Source organism: Propithecus coquereli, unplaced genomic scaffold (genome assembly GCF_000956105.1).
Source record: "Propithecus coquereli isolate 6110/MARCELLA unplaced genomic scaffold, Pcoq_1.0 Scaffold507, whole genome shotgun sequence".
NCBI lineage: Eukaryota > Metazoa > Chordata > Mammalia > Primates > Indriidae > Propithecus > Propithecus coquereli.
This window is the reverse complement of record NW_012150919.1, coordinates 618,039-632,784: the sequence shown is the minus strand read 5'-3', so window position 1 is coordinate 632,784 and position 14,746 is coordinate 618,039.

Below are 14,746 nucleotides of genomic sequence, written 5' to 3'. Positions count from 1 at the left end.
AGGATTTTATTAGGAGAAATTCCTGTGGGATAAGTGGAAAGGGAGCCAGAGAAAGCTGAGAGAGGTGACAGATGCAAGTTCTGACCCCCAGTGAAGGAGACAGGGAGGGAGGTGAGGTGAAAGTATCCAGGACTGCCACGCAGTTCGGGAAGTTCAGCAAGGCCATCGGGGAGTCCTTGAGCCAAGGTCGACCATAATAGCGGCCCCACATCTCCCGGAAATGTGTTCCCTGGGGATCGTGTCCCTGCCACGCTTAGTCATTGGCTTTGAGCAGCCTGTGGAAAGGGTGCCTCAGTGCAAATATAGCGTTGGATTCCATAGCTGGAGCCCTTGGCCAAGTCTCACCTTTCTAAAGCCCCTGTGTCCTGTTCCGGGTGGGTTCAAACCTATACTATCCTTTTCTCTGGACTCAGGAAGTGTTCCTGTCCTTTCTGAAGGCTGATGCCCTCACCTCTCCCTCCGCTGCCTCGGGGGCATCCCTCTATTGCTTCTCTTCCCTCCCACTCGTTATCAAATTCACCCTTTCCATTGTTCCATCTCTCTAGCCTGTAACATTTGCAAATCTCTCTCACCTTAATGATTAAAAGAAAAAAACAGTCCTCTACACCCCTAATGCCTTCTAGTGATATTCTCCTCCCGCAGCCCAGTCCTTAGCAGGGCAGATTCTGCCTCTCTAATCCCGGCACTCGCTTCTTCCCTCACCCTAAGTAAGGCGCCACTCGCACCCAGGTTGCCAGGGACTTCCTGATGGCCGTATCCAAGGGGCGTTTGGTTCTTTGGTGTCCCCGGGTCCCATTCTTGACCTTTTCTGTTCTCACTCTCATGCTCTCTCCTAGGTTGTCTCTCTCATTCCCATGACTTCAGCTACCATCTGTAGGCTGCTGCCTCCTAAGTCTCCACCTCTAGCAGGATCCTTCCGAAGCTGTCCTCTTGACTCGAAAATGCCTGTGGGATATCACGGAATAATCCACAGCGTCTCCAGCTCAACTGGTCCCAGACACAATTTGTCATTCACCACCCATCAACCATTCCCCTCCTCCTGCTCCCTCAGACTGAGGGAGTGGTGCCATCACGCACCCAGCCCCCCCAAACTAAAATCTGGGGACAGGACCCAAGCCTAACTGCCGAGGTAAACCATGGCTACTCTGCGTACTAACTGGGTGGGCTTGGCCGGTCACAGCTTCTCCAGGTCTCAATTTCCTCATCCATATAAGCAGGATAAAAGCGGCCTCTACGTCAGTGGTCATGATGAGGCTCAGATGACGGCGCGTGTGAAGCATTTGGCACAGTCCCTGGAGCATAAGCACCCACCAAGTGTTAGCTGAAAGCAGTATCACCATGACCATTGTTACAGTCCTGGACTGATCCTTTTATCTCATTCCCAGTAGCGAGCAATCACCAAATCCCAACAAATGTACCCACCAAAAACGCTCTCAAATCTTTCCCCTCTTCTCGTGCACATAATCCTTGTAGTTGCACAAGACAGCCCTCTCCTTTCTCTTCCTGCTCTAAGACTATTTCAGCAGCCTCCTACCCTACCTACTCTCACATCCATCCTCAGACAGCAGCTGCAGTGGGTTCTACAGTAACAGACCTGACTATGTCCCCCTCCTCCAGTTGCTTCTCGTGGCCTTCTGGGTAGAATCCCAACAAGCCTCAGCCAGGCTGACCCTAGCAGCTGCTTCACAGGTCCAGGGCTGGTCATCTGCCTATGGCCCTGCACATGTTGCTTGCTCTGCAGGAACTGCATTTCCAGTCTCCGACTCACTAACCCTTGGTCCTCCTTTGAGACTCAGCTCAGGTGTCACCACCTCCAGGAAGCCTCTTTTGATTATAGTTCTTTCCCCAAAGTGCTGAGTAAGCCTGTTCCCACCCCCATAGTACCACGGTGCCAAGGTTTGCTCAGACTTGCCTTACCTCACCCACCTCGTTTGGCAGCCCTGCTGTCGGCCTTCACCTCTCACCAAGGGGCTGTACCTGTGGCCTCCAGCTGTCAATCAACAGAGGTGTTCTGAGAGCCCACCTACTGTGCCAAGCACTGCTGAATATAAGGTGGTAAATATAACAGACATGGTCCCTGTCCTTGTGGAATTTAGAGTCCAGCAAGGGAGGCAAATATTAAACAACAAAAAAGATAAATTATACAGCTGAACTTCCAGGAGAGAGATCTATTTTCAACTTCTCTTGACAGCAGCACATCCCTCCCTGCTAGGCCCAGTTGCGAATGACGAGGGCATGGAGTCATGAGAGTCTCATGACCTTGCTCCTCAAGTCTCAGTCTCCCCTCCCAGGATACATAAATGTTACTCAATTGCCAACTGCCTGCACGGTCCCTACACCGCTAGCTTCTAGGGTTGTCCTTCTGCTCATATTCAAATTAAATAACCTGAGCCTCCACCCCATACTGTAAGAAAATGTGTCTCAGCAATCACTTTCTCCATAAGTCTCTGAACGTAAGAAGAGCAAAACCTCCCGGATTCCGGGGGCAAACTTTCCCATCAATAGAATTTCAACTGACAGATGGAAACGGGCTTCTTTGCCCTTAATCACAGAGATCTGATCCTATCTACTACTCCAATCAAATTCTGAAAAACCATTTACTCCCTACCCCACCAAGAGTCCAAGACTGGGGAGGCACAGACATAGCATATCGTGTATTTCAGTGTTTGCTTCCTGAGTGAGCTAATCCACTCGCAGATTTTGCCTCATTTCTTAAAATCTACCTCTATTAGGAAAGTTTATAGGACATGGATCCTTTTTTTCTGTCTTTGAGATGAAATTTGTATAACAAAATTTACTATTTTAACCATTTTCAAGTATACGGTTCAATGGTATTTAATACAGTCACAATGTTGTGCAACCATTATCTCTGGTTAAAAACATTTCATCACCCTAAAATAAAACCCTACACCCATCAGGCAGTTCCCCCTTGCAACAGCCCCCAGCAGCCACCCATCTACTTTGTGCCTCCGTGGATCTGCTTATTCCCGAGACTTCCTACGGATGGAATCATACAATGTGTGGCCTTTTCCATCGGCTTCTTTCCCTTAGCATAATGTTTTCAAGGTTCCTCCACATTGTAACATACATCATTCCTTCTTATCACTGAATAATATTCCGTCGTGTGGCTATAACAGATCCATTTTAATTTGTTTATCCATTCATCAGCCGACGGACATGGGGTTGTTTCCATTTTTAGCCCTTATGAATAGTGCTGCTATGAACATTTGTGTACAAGGTTTTGTATGGACATATGTTTTCAATTCATTTGGGTGTATACCGTGGAGTGGAATGGCTGGGTCATATGGCAACTGTATGTTTGACTTTCTGAGAAACTGCCAGACTGTTTTCTAAGGTCGCTGATTCTTAAACATAGCTGCACATTGGAATCACCTGGGCAACTTTTTAAAAGTGCTGTTTCGTAGGCCCCACCCTCAGAGGTGCTGATGTAATTGCTCTGCTCTGTGGCCCGGGCAGGGGGAGTATCAAAGCTCCCCAGGTGCTTCTCCGCAGCCTGGACCGAGACCTTTAAAGAAGACCCAGCGGTGACATCATTAATCAATAACTCTTGAACCTGCCCTCTGAAGTCTGTGTTTTCAGATCTGCTTGATCATCAGAATTTTCTGGAGCACTTATTAACAATACATTTCCCTAGGCCCTTCCTCTGGAGATGTCCTACTCAGTGGGTCTCAGGGAGAGCCTGGGAATCCGAAATTTCAACAGACACTTGAGGCGTATTTTATGATCTGGCAAATCTGAAAGAGATCCCTGCTTCTCCAAGTGCGGGCCCTGACCAGTATCGGCAGCATCACCTGAAGCTTGTAAGAAATGCAGATTTTGACTATTAATAAGCCAGAATCTGCATTTTAACAATTCTGCGGTGACTGTAAGCATATCACTGTCTTAGACTACCAATCTCAAGCAGTATAGTCCCTAGACAAGCAGTTCTCATACTTGAGCATGCGTTAGATCATTTGAAAAATTCATTAAAACACAGGTTTCTTCTAGAGCTTCTGATTTAGTAGGTCTGAGTCAGAGCCCAAGAATTTACATTTGTAATGTCAACTGAAAAATAACCCATGGTCTTCATAAATTTGGAGAAGATTTTATTTCTTGTTAAGAATTACAGCCTACGGTGTGGCCATCCCAACAGGCTGGGAAGTGTAGCTTCCGGCAGAGACCAAAAGGCAGGCACTTTGAGGGAGGGGTGGGTGGAACAGGAATTTATGCCAGACAGGTTGGCCAAGTATACATATTCACCAGGTCATAGGAGGAGCTATGAATATTCATGAGGGCAGGGATGCACACAGGTGTTATAAGCAAATGTGCATGTTACACGTGTCCCACGTTCATTTTGGGGTGGAGACTTTCCATTTAAATATATTACAGTTAGGCCGTACACATCAAAAGTTCTTTCAGGACACAAGAAAAGTCTGCACGCAGCCTCTGTAAACTGGCCAGAACCAGTCTGTGGTCGGTGGTCTCTTCGATAAAGCCCCTGGAGCAACCCCGTTGGACCAGGATTTCCTCGTGGGAGGAAGTGAGAGCCCGTTCCTCGCTCCCTGGCAATGGCAGGGCTAGCAAAGAAGGGTCAGGCTGTAGTCCTGAGTGGGTAGCGCAGCCCCCGCCACCTCCCCTCCTGACCCGCACTCCTCCTGCAAGGCATGATCTGCTATGCATTAAAACCAGATCGGTCCAGAAACGTTAAAGCTGGCTGCAGGTGAACTGTATGAAGATCAGACTGTCTCTTGGCCACCTGATGCTTTTAAAGCTATACCCCAGAAATCTGTGCGATTGATAAGTTTTAATTGGTCTGATTTGCTACACTCTATGTTCTTTGCAGAGGGCCAGGACTACTGGGGGAAAACAAACGTTTTTAAAGGCGCTCCCTGGCGTTGCCATCGTCGACGCGGATAGCATTTCAGATTGTTAGGGAACGGTGCCCTCTGCTGGAATCTCTTGGTCATTGCAACAGGCGCTGTGCGCTTCCAATTCCAAGGCGAGCAGAGCAGCGCACGTGTTTCCGGAACGGCCTTAAGCCTGCTTCCTGGAGTTCAGTGCGTCAGCCTAGGACGCTGGTTCGGGGTAGATTTCACACAAGCCGGCCCTGCAATTCCGCAGTTTTGCATTTACCTTCCTGGAACAGAAGCCGAAGCCAAAGCCCCTCCAAGTCTGCAGCCAGCCTGCCAGTGAGGACGGATGTGGTGGAAAGGACACGTTTTGGGACGCCAGGGTGCTGGCTTCAGCTTCCGCCTCTGCACATCCCTGGCTGTGGGGCCCTCGAACATCTCTAACGCCGGAGACCGCATTTCTCCGTCTGTAAAATGGGGGTTTCAGGCTGCTCTGTGAGGTGTTCTAGGGAACCTCCCAGGCCATTCTGCAGGGACAGCCAAGGGGGATCAGGACTAGCCAGGTGGGCAGCTACCAACACCACAGGAGTTCACTCCACTTCTATCTGGTTTTTTGTAAGTTTTAACATTTTTGTGTGTGTTCTGCTACTAAAAACAGAAACAGAAAGACTTTCCTTTTGAAAATCATGCCGTAGATGATCTCTAAAGTCCTTCTAGCACTTTCTGATTCCTGCCCCAGGTGCATCTATGGGGAAGTGTGTCTGTGTGTTAAGTCACTCTAACCCGCACCACCCTGCCCTGCAAGCTGGGCTAAAGAGAACGGTAAAGGCTAAGGGCGTCCTGGGTCTTCACCCTGAAGCGCATCAGGCCCAACGTAGACGCTTGGTGTGTGTGACGACAACGGCTCCCTCCAAAATCAATTTTCTGACAAGCTCAGTAACTGGTTACAGACGCCAGAGTTATTCTGCCTGCTCTAAGAAGAAATCCTGTTTGGTCCAGTTCAAATACAACCTCACTGGAGTTGGTCGGTAAGTCTTGGTGACTGGAACCTCCTTGGGAAGGCTGGCCCACTCTGTCGCATAAACATTTTCCACAGTTTCACGTTTAAAATTTAAGCCTGATATAGTGGTCGGCTCTGAACACTAGACTGCGAAATTTGGTTTACACCGCTATAAAGGTATTTATGCCTTCATCTCTGCAGTTCGAAGTCACACTTACGGAATTGGCCCTTGAACAACGCGGGTTTGAACTGCAGGGGTCGCTTACATGTGGATTTCTTCCACCTCTGCCACCCGAGACAGCAAGACCAGCCCCTCCCTTCAGCCTCCTCAACGTGAAAACGGTGAGGATGGAGACCTTTATGACGATCCACTTCCACTTAATGAATAGGAGATGTATTTTCTCATCCTTATGGTTTTCTTAATTACATTTTTGTCTAGCTTAGCTTATTGTAAGAATACAGTGTATAATACATGTAACATGCAAAATATGTGTTAATGAACTATTTACATTATTGGTAAGGTTTCCAGTCAACAGCAGGCTATACTAATAGTTAAGTTTTGGGGGAATCAAAAGTTATGCACAGATTTCCAACCGTGCAAGGCGTCAGTGCCCCTAACCCCCACATTATTCAAGGGTCCACTGCACTTGCTGTTGCTTAACCTTTCATTTTAGACATTATCTGTTTTCTTCCTAGTATAAAAAACAAGGATTTAAGTCTGTTGGGTTTATAAACAAATAACTTTTTTTAAAGTTTCTCTATGCCTATTGAAATCCAAGTCAATGGTAGCTGCTGGGGAAAATCTGATTATCTTAATCATGAAAGGCCCAAACCTCAGTGTTAAACAGCTAAGAGGCTCCCAGGCAAAGAGATTGGGAATAAACTGAGCCAACCCCACTGTTTCATTGCTAACAATAAACTATATTGATTAATAATTCCTTGTATTTTTGAAAAGCACCATATAGTTTACAGATCACAGCAGCCCTGCAACAGCAGCTCTGTCTTACAGGTAAAGACTCGCACAAAGCCGTAGGGTCACGAAGGGACAGAGCTGGGCCAGTTCCCAGGCCCAGTGTTTCTCCCACTATCCCACATGACCTCTGGCCTCAGAAGGAAGGGCACAAGAGGTGAGAGCTCTCAGCCATCCACTCTCCAAGCTTCCAGAGCCAGTCCCTGCTGTCCCTGTTCTTTCGCTCTCAACTCTCCCTCTTTCTGACTTGGGTCAATGGGACCAACACGTCGAGGCTCGCGCACGTGTCTGGGTCAGCCGCCCTCCTCGGCCAGTCATGGGCGTTTAGCTCAGCCAGGTGCCCTCACTCAGCTCCACTTCAGTGCGCACAGCTCAGACCGCCCTTCTCGGGTGAAGGCTCTGCTGGCTGCTGACCGCAACAGCCTGAGGTCACGGCCACAGTGGGGTGTCCCTGCACAGCTTCCTGAGGGACAGCGGGGGAAAGCTGTCGCACAGTGCTTGGGTAAAAAAATAACTAAACACATAGGACAGCATGGTTTTTGCTAAAGAAAAAAGGAACCTCTCTCACCTGAGATCCAAGCTACCAGAGTAGAGATCTGAGGATATAATAAGGTGTTAACTTTTCCTAAATCTTGGGTTTTTTTCCTGAATGCAAAAGTATCATAATATAAGCTCATTGGAGGTGGAGGTGGGGAGAGGCAGATGGAAACACGGAAAAAGATGAAGATAGAAAAAAGATCACATAATGTTACCACCCTGCCAACATCCTTCCATCTTTTTTCTTTCTTTTGTTAAAAGAAAAAAAAGTGTTTAAAAAAATTATCTACTTTTCATTTTTATATAAGGAATATATGTACATAATTTTCAAAGTCAACTAGCACTAAAAAGCTTTTATGTTGGGAGGCCAGGGTGGGAGGATGGCTTGGGCCCAGGAGCTCGAGGCTGCAGTGAGCTATGATGACGCCACTGCAGTCCCGCCCGGGGTGACAGAGTGAGACCTTGTCTCTGAAAAAAAAAAAAAAAAAAGTTTTATGATTTGGAAATCTCTGACTCCCACTGTCTCCCCCCAGTCTTATTCTCCAGAAGCAGCTACTGTCAACTTTTTAAGGATTTTCTTATAAACTGACAATGTATAATTGTATATATTTATGGGGAACGAAGTGATATTATGATTTATGAATCCAATATGGAGTACTTAAATCAAGCTAATTAACATATCCTTCACCTCAAACACTTATAATTTTTTATAGTGAGAACATTTAAAATTTACTCTTAGCAATTTTGAAATGTATAATATGCTATTATTAACTGCATTCATGACCCTGTGCAATAGATCTCAAAAAAAACTTATTCCTACTGCCTTAGATTTTGTGCCCTATGACCCTCATGTCCCCCTACCCCCACCCCAATACTTGGGGTTTGGGTTGATTCCATAACCTGGCTATTGTGAATAGTGCTGCAATAAACATGGGAGTGCAGACATCTCTTTGACAAACTGATTTCACATCTTTTGGGTAAATACCCAGAAGCGGGATTGTTGAATCACATGGTAATTCTATTTTTACTTTTGAGGAACCCCCATACAATTTTCCATAGTGACTGCACTAATTTACATTTCCACCAATAGTGTATTAAGGCTCAAGCTCTCCTCCCACCTCAGCCTCCAGAGTAGCTAGGACTACAGGAGTACACCACCATGCCTGGCTAATTTTTTTATTTTTTTGTAGAGATGGGATCTCGCCATGTTGCCCAGCCTAATCTTGAACACTTGGCCTCAAGTGATCCTTCTACCTTGGCCTCCCAAAGTGCCAAAATTACAGGTCTGAGCCACCACCTCAGCCTAAAGTACAGTTTAAATCCAATGTTTGTTAATTTTCTGTTTAGATAATCTGTCTAATGCTTAGAATGGAGTGTTGACGTCCCCAACTATTATTGTAGTAGAGTCTGTATCTCCCTTTAGATCTTATATTTGCTTCATATATCTGGGTGCTCCAGTGTTGAGTACATGTATTTTTAGAATTGTTATATCCTCTTGCTGAATTGATTCCTTTTTCATTATATGTTGACCTTCTTTGTCTCTTTTTACTGATTTTGACTTAAAGTCTGTTTTATCTAAGTATTGCTACTCATTCTCTTTTTTGGTTTCTGTTTGCATGGAATATGTTTTTCCATCCCTTTATTTTACAGTCTATACGTGTTTTTGCGGTTACCCCATTTCTGTAACTGGTATTGAAGCAGTTGTTACAGCTTCTTCTCTCGCTATGCATTTCAGTTCCCCTCATCCTTAGCCAGTGTCTCAGCTGACCCAGAATCTGTTCTCTGAGGTAACCAAACCTCCATTCCTGAAAGGTCTGATCCCTTTTGGTCTTCATTGAGTTTTCCATTAGCTTTCTTTCCTACTGGACATGGAAGTATTATACTAAGAGTACCCTAGAAAATCCACCGAGTTCCATTGTGTCTTAGCAACTTAAGTCCCCTCTGTAATTGGGATCACTCAAGCCAATACAATAGCCTTCTTTGCCTGTTACTTGAGTAACGCACAAAGTCCAAATTGGCCAGTGGTAGTCTCAACTTACAAATCAAGGGCATAAATCAATTATGTTCCCTGGTGGAAGCATTCCTCCCTTGGCAACTAAGACAGCTAAGCCAGCAGAACCTAATCAAAGATAGGAAGCAACAATTCTGTAAGTAGGTTATTAGGAGATGCTCCCACTTCTACACCTTCATTCCCAGACCTGAATATTCCAGCTGTGGAAAAAACAGCATATATATTAATCACTGGTTAAAAAAGAAAACCACACATCCTGTATATATTGAGTGAGGACTATTATGATAGGGAGAGCCAAATGAAAGACCTTGGAACTTTCCTTCCCTACAAGGATGTAAACCGAAAGCATCTCTGGAGGAATTTCAGTGGTCAGTGCTACCATCAAAACTGTAAAGGCATAAGAATGTTGATTCTCTTGCATCCCCGTTTACCTCGCCTGTCTGGCCTGCAGAGAAGTGTTTGGATCTTGGAGCGTGACACTTGATTAGCACATCCTTGTTCAGGTGAAGATGCCAGTTGCAGTCGCTGTTGCAGATGTGGTATCTTTCCTGGAGCAGATCAACCCAAATTCTCATACTTAGTACTCAGGTATTGATGTTTTTCTTCTACATCCGTTTGCAAGGTCTTCTGAAGCAGCTTGTGTTCACCTCGCAGGGATAACGGCAACCTTCATTTGCGTCAGGGCCATGTCCACCCTCCTGCTCTCTACCATCATCTAATCAGTACAAATCTTGGTTGTCTTGACATTCCACAGAAAATCAAAATAGTCCACTGCATCGATGATACAATGCTGACTGGCTCTGATGAGTAGGAAGTAGCAAGTATCTTAGATCTTATCAAGACACGTGTGCCAGAAGTTGGAAGATAAAAACCACGAAAACGTCAGGTTTTTGGAAGTCTATGGATCTAAAGCATGTTGGAATATCTCTTCCAAAGAGATTGACACTTTAATTGCACTTGTTACCATTAAAAAGAGGTAAAATGCTTGATTTGCCTCTGGGAGGCAACATATGTGTACCAGCTCATTTACAGAGTACCTACCAGTTTTGGAGGGGGCTCCAAACATGAAAAGGCCGTGCAGAAGGTCCAAGCTGAAGTGAAAGCTGCTTTGCTTTGGGCCAAGTCTCAGATGTACTTGAAAGGTTCATAGCACAAAGAAATGTTGAATGGAGCCTCTGGACAGCCCTAAAGGAGAATAACAGTGCAGGTCTCAGGACTTGAGAGAGTGTCACGCTCCCATTCTCCAGTTGATAACAAGTCCCTTACTGGGTTCTTGTAGAGCTAGAATGTTTATCTACGAAAAATCCAGTGGCCATGTAATCTGAGTTCCCCATTATGAACTGTTATCTGATTCATTAAGCAATAAGGTTGAGCAGTCACAGCAGCAATTAGTAATTAAATGGAAATTGTCTAATAGGGATCAAAATTAAGCAAATCCTGCAGGTACAAATAAATTACAAGAGCAATTGGCTTAGACTCCTACGACACTTACTCCTGTTTCATTATTCCCCCCACACACGTTTTCTTATACTTTATTGGGGAATTCCTTATTACCAATTGGCTGAGGAAGAAAAACTCAAATCTAATGATACTTGCACTAACAGAAGGTAGACTGCTGTAGCATTATAACCTCATTGGAAGTATTCCTGAAAGAGTGTTGAGGAGAAATGCTCTCACCTAGCAGAACTTCAAGCAGTCCACTTCACTGACAACACAGTCAATGAAATACTTAGAGGAGAGAATTCATATAGGTGTATGGGGCAGGAGAGCTGGCCAGCAGTTCAGGGACTTTGGAAAAAATAAGATTTTAAAATTAGTGAGAAGGAGGTCTAGGGAAAGGATATGGGCAAAGGGCACAGAGGATATTTGTGTGCAATGTGAATGCTCACCACATTATGGTAGAAATCATTCTACCATAGAATAATTACATAGAGAGGAAGACATACTCTGAGGACATCAGCCAGTCTCTTTTCCCAGCCACCCAGTGCTGGCTCAATTGCCCATGTTCAAAGTGGCCATGATGGCAGGGACAGGCTCAACAACACAGACTTCCCCTCACCAGTGACAATCTAGCAAGGTTTGCTGAGCATCTAGCCAGCCAGCTGCAGATCAGCCAATGCTGATCCCCCAGTGTGGAGTGGGTGGTAATTTGTTCCCATTGAATAATCACTATATGGCTATGAATTTACCTTTTGTGTCTGCAATGCCTCTGACAGTAACATCCTCCTTAGATTTGTGAAATGCTTTATTCAGCATCAAAGCATTTCATACATCACTTCTGACTAAACAATTCATTTCACAGAAATAGAAGAGTCACAATGGGCTCATTTCCATTTCATTAACTGGTCTTACCACATATGCAAACACCCAGAAACCACTGGCCTGAAAGAAGAGTTGAAGTGCCTACTGAAGAGAGTTACAGTATAAGTTGGAAGATGACACTCTAAAGGGTGGGTTATATAGGAAACCAATGTAGGGATTCTTACAGTTGCTGAATGTGTCTATTCCAATTATATATTCAAGAACTGTGGGAAAAAACCAGTTTGTTTTGTTAATCTCAGACTGCTTTGTTGAACAAAACACAACTCATGTATTTAAAATAAAATGACTCTCAAAGGTTGAAAGTCAACATATGGGCATATACATTGCAGGCAAGTGGCTACAAAAAGAATTCAATCCTTAGTACCTAGATTGTGCTCTCTATATACGCACAAAAAGAATCAGGGCTTCTTGGAGAAATCACTGATTCCATATTTGGGACAAGAAAATTAAAAGGTGGATCTGGAACATCTTGTTGTACCAGAAAGCAAGGAATGTACCAAAGACTGCTATGATCATCATGTCAAAAGGACTTGTGATGTAACTCAAAGAGCACCCAAAGGCCAAAGATGGGACAAGTTGAGTATCAATTAAAAATAATAATTTCAATGGATTGAAACACAACAGATATTTTAAATCTGTAAGTTCAGAATAACACTACAAAAGAAAAAGACAAAGGGGAAAATTAATAGATTACCTTCAGTGAATACTAGAGAATCAACTCACCTATTTGGAAATTTTAAGTAAATGGAAAAAAATCAACCATTTATCCTGACGTTCCTATATGAACAGTACCTTAGTGTAACCAAATAGTTGTCTTGATAGTCTACAGTGGTAACCAAATACTTCTTACGGAAGTGTTCCAGTTTACAAATGAAGAAGTAATTATAAGATATAACAGTGTACCATTTTGCAACCTACATTAATTAATGGATCTATTAAAAATGAGATTATTAAACATTAAAAATTTATAAGTAAACATATGCTAATTGATGGGAGTACATACTACTACCTATGAAGTATTCTTGCCAGAATGTTAAATCTGAATCTGATCAAGCCTCTAGATGTAAATACCAGTTTACAGAAAATACAAGGGACTGGGAAACACATTAAAGAGAACCAAGGGGATGAACTCTTAAAAATCAAGGCTGTGGACAGAAACTATAGAGAAATGAATTGACAAGTACATCTCATGGAAAAGAGATGGAACAGAAAACCTATAGTTTAAAAGACACAATTACTATGTATGGGCTTTATCTAGATCATAATTTCATTTGAACAGACCACAAAAAACTTAGGTGAATTTGAATGCTATGATATGGGGTGATACTAAGGAATTATTGTCAATTTTAAGGGTGACAGTGGTATTGTAGTTATTTTAAGGGACTTTATCTTTTAGAGATACACACTGAAATATTTACAGATGAAATTATGTAATATTAGAGATTTGCTTCATAATAATCTAGGTATAGAGGAAGTATTCAGAGTACAAACATGATTGGTCCACATTTGATAATTATTAAAACTGGATAATAGATATAATATGGGTTTATTATACTGTTTTTTTCATACCTTTGCACATGTTTGAAATTTCCGTAATCAAATGCTTCAAAGATTTAGCCAAAAGAATACAAGGCTAGTAAATATTAAAATTGGGTAAGATCAAATTAAATTAAGAAGTAGTTTAAAAAACAAAGAAAGAGACGTTATGTTGAGGGGGACAATCCACAATGAAATTATAGCAGTCATGAATCTTCTTGCAATAAATAAAATTCATAAGACAAAACTGCAGAACATAAGAAGAAATTGGCAAAAACATAATAGCAGTAAGAGACTGGAAGTCATTTCTCTCAGCACATGACAGATATAACAGACAAAAAGGAAGTAGGCCTATAAAGGCTCCGAATTATCTAATCAATAAGGTCGAATTCTATGTCCTGAGCACAGTGAACACTTTCAAGTACCAATATAACATTTATAAAAATCAATCTTTTGTAGGGCCATAAAGAAAACCTACATAAATTCTAAAAAGAAGAATAAAATCAGACCCCATTCTATTCTACCAGTGCAGTGTAACTAGAAATTAGGATAGAAAACAATCTTATACATTGCTGGTGGGAATGTAAAATGATACAGCCACTGAGCAATATATTAATAGCTTAGCATATATCTGTCACGTGGCCCAAACATTTCACTCTTAGGTACTTACCAAAGAGGAAAGAAAGCACATGTCCATACAAAGACTTATACATAAATATTCTAGCAGCTCTGTTTGTAATAGCCAAAAACTGGATACCATCCTAATGTCCTTCAGCAGCTGAATGGATAAACGAATTGTGGCACAGTCGTACAGTGGAATACTACTCAGAAATGGAAAAAATTAACTATGGGTACATAGAACAACATGAATGAATCTCAAAATAATTATGTTGAGTAAAGGAAGCCAGACCAAAAAAAGAGTACATATTGTATGATTCCATTTATATGAAATTCTAAAAAATGAAAACTAATTTATAGTGATAGAAAGCAGATCAGTGGTTGCCTGGGGAGGCGGTGATTACAAAGGGGCAAGAGGAAGCTTTTGGGGGTTGTAGGTATGTCCATCATCTCGACTGTGTTGATGCTTTCATAGTTATATACAGTTGCCAAAACTTATCAAACTGTGTATCTTATATATGTGCAGTGTATTGTATGTCAATTATACTTCAGTTTTTAAAAGCCTAGGAATAGAGTTACTATGAAATATATAGGGCCTAAATTAAGACAATCTTTAAAGCTTATCAAAAAACAACATAAAATAGACATGAACTGATACAAAGACAGACTTTACTCTCTAACAGGGACAATTTCATAAGTTTGGTGCAATAAAAATATTAAGGGATATTGATTCACTTATTTATTTGAAGTTGAAAATGATTCCAAAATTATTCTAGAAAAATGAAACACATGACCATATCCAGGATACCCATAAATAGAAGAGTAAATGTGGCACAAGAATAGACAAATCAATGGAAGAGAATCTAGAGACAGAAATAAACCCAACAATAGGCAGGAGTCTG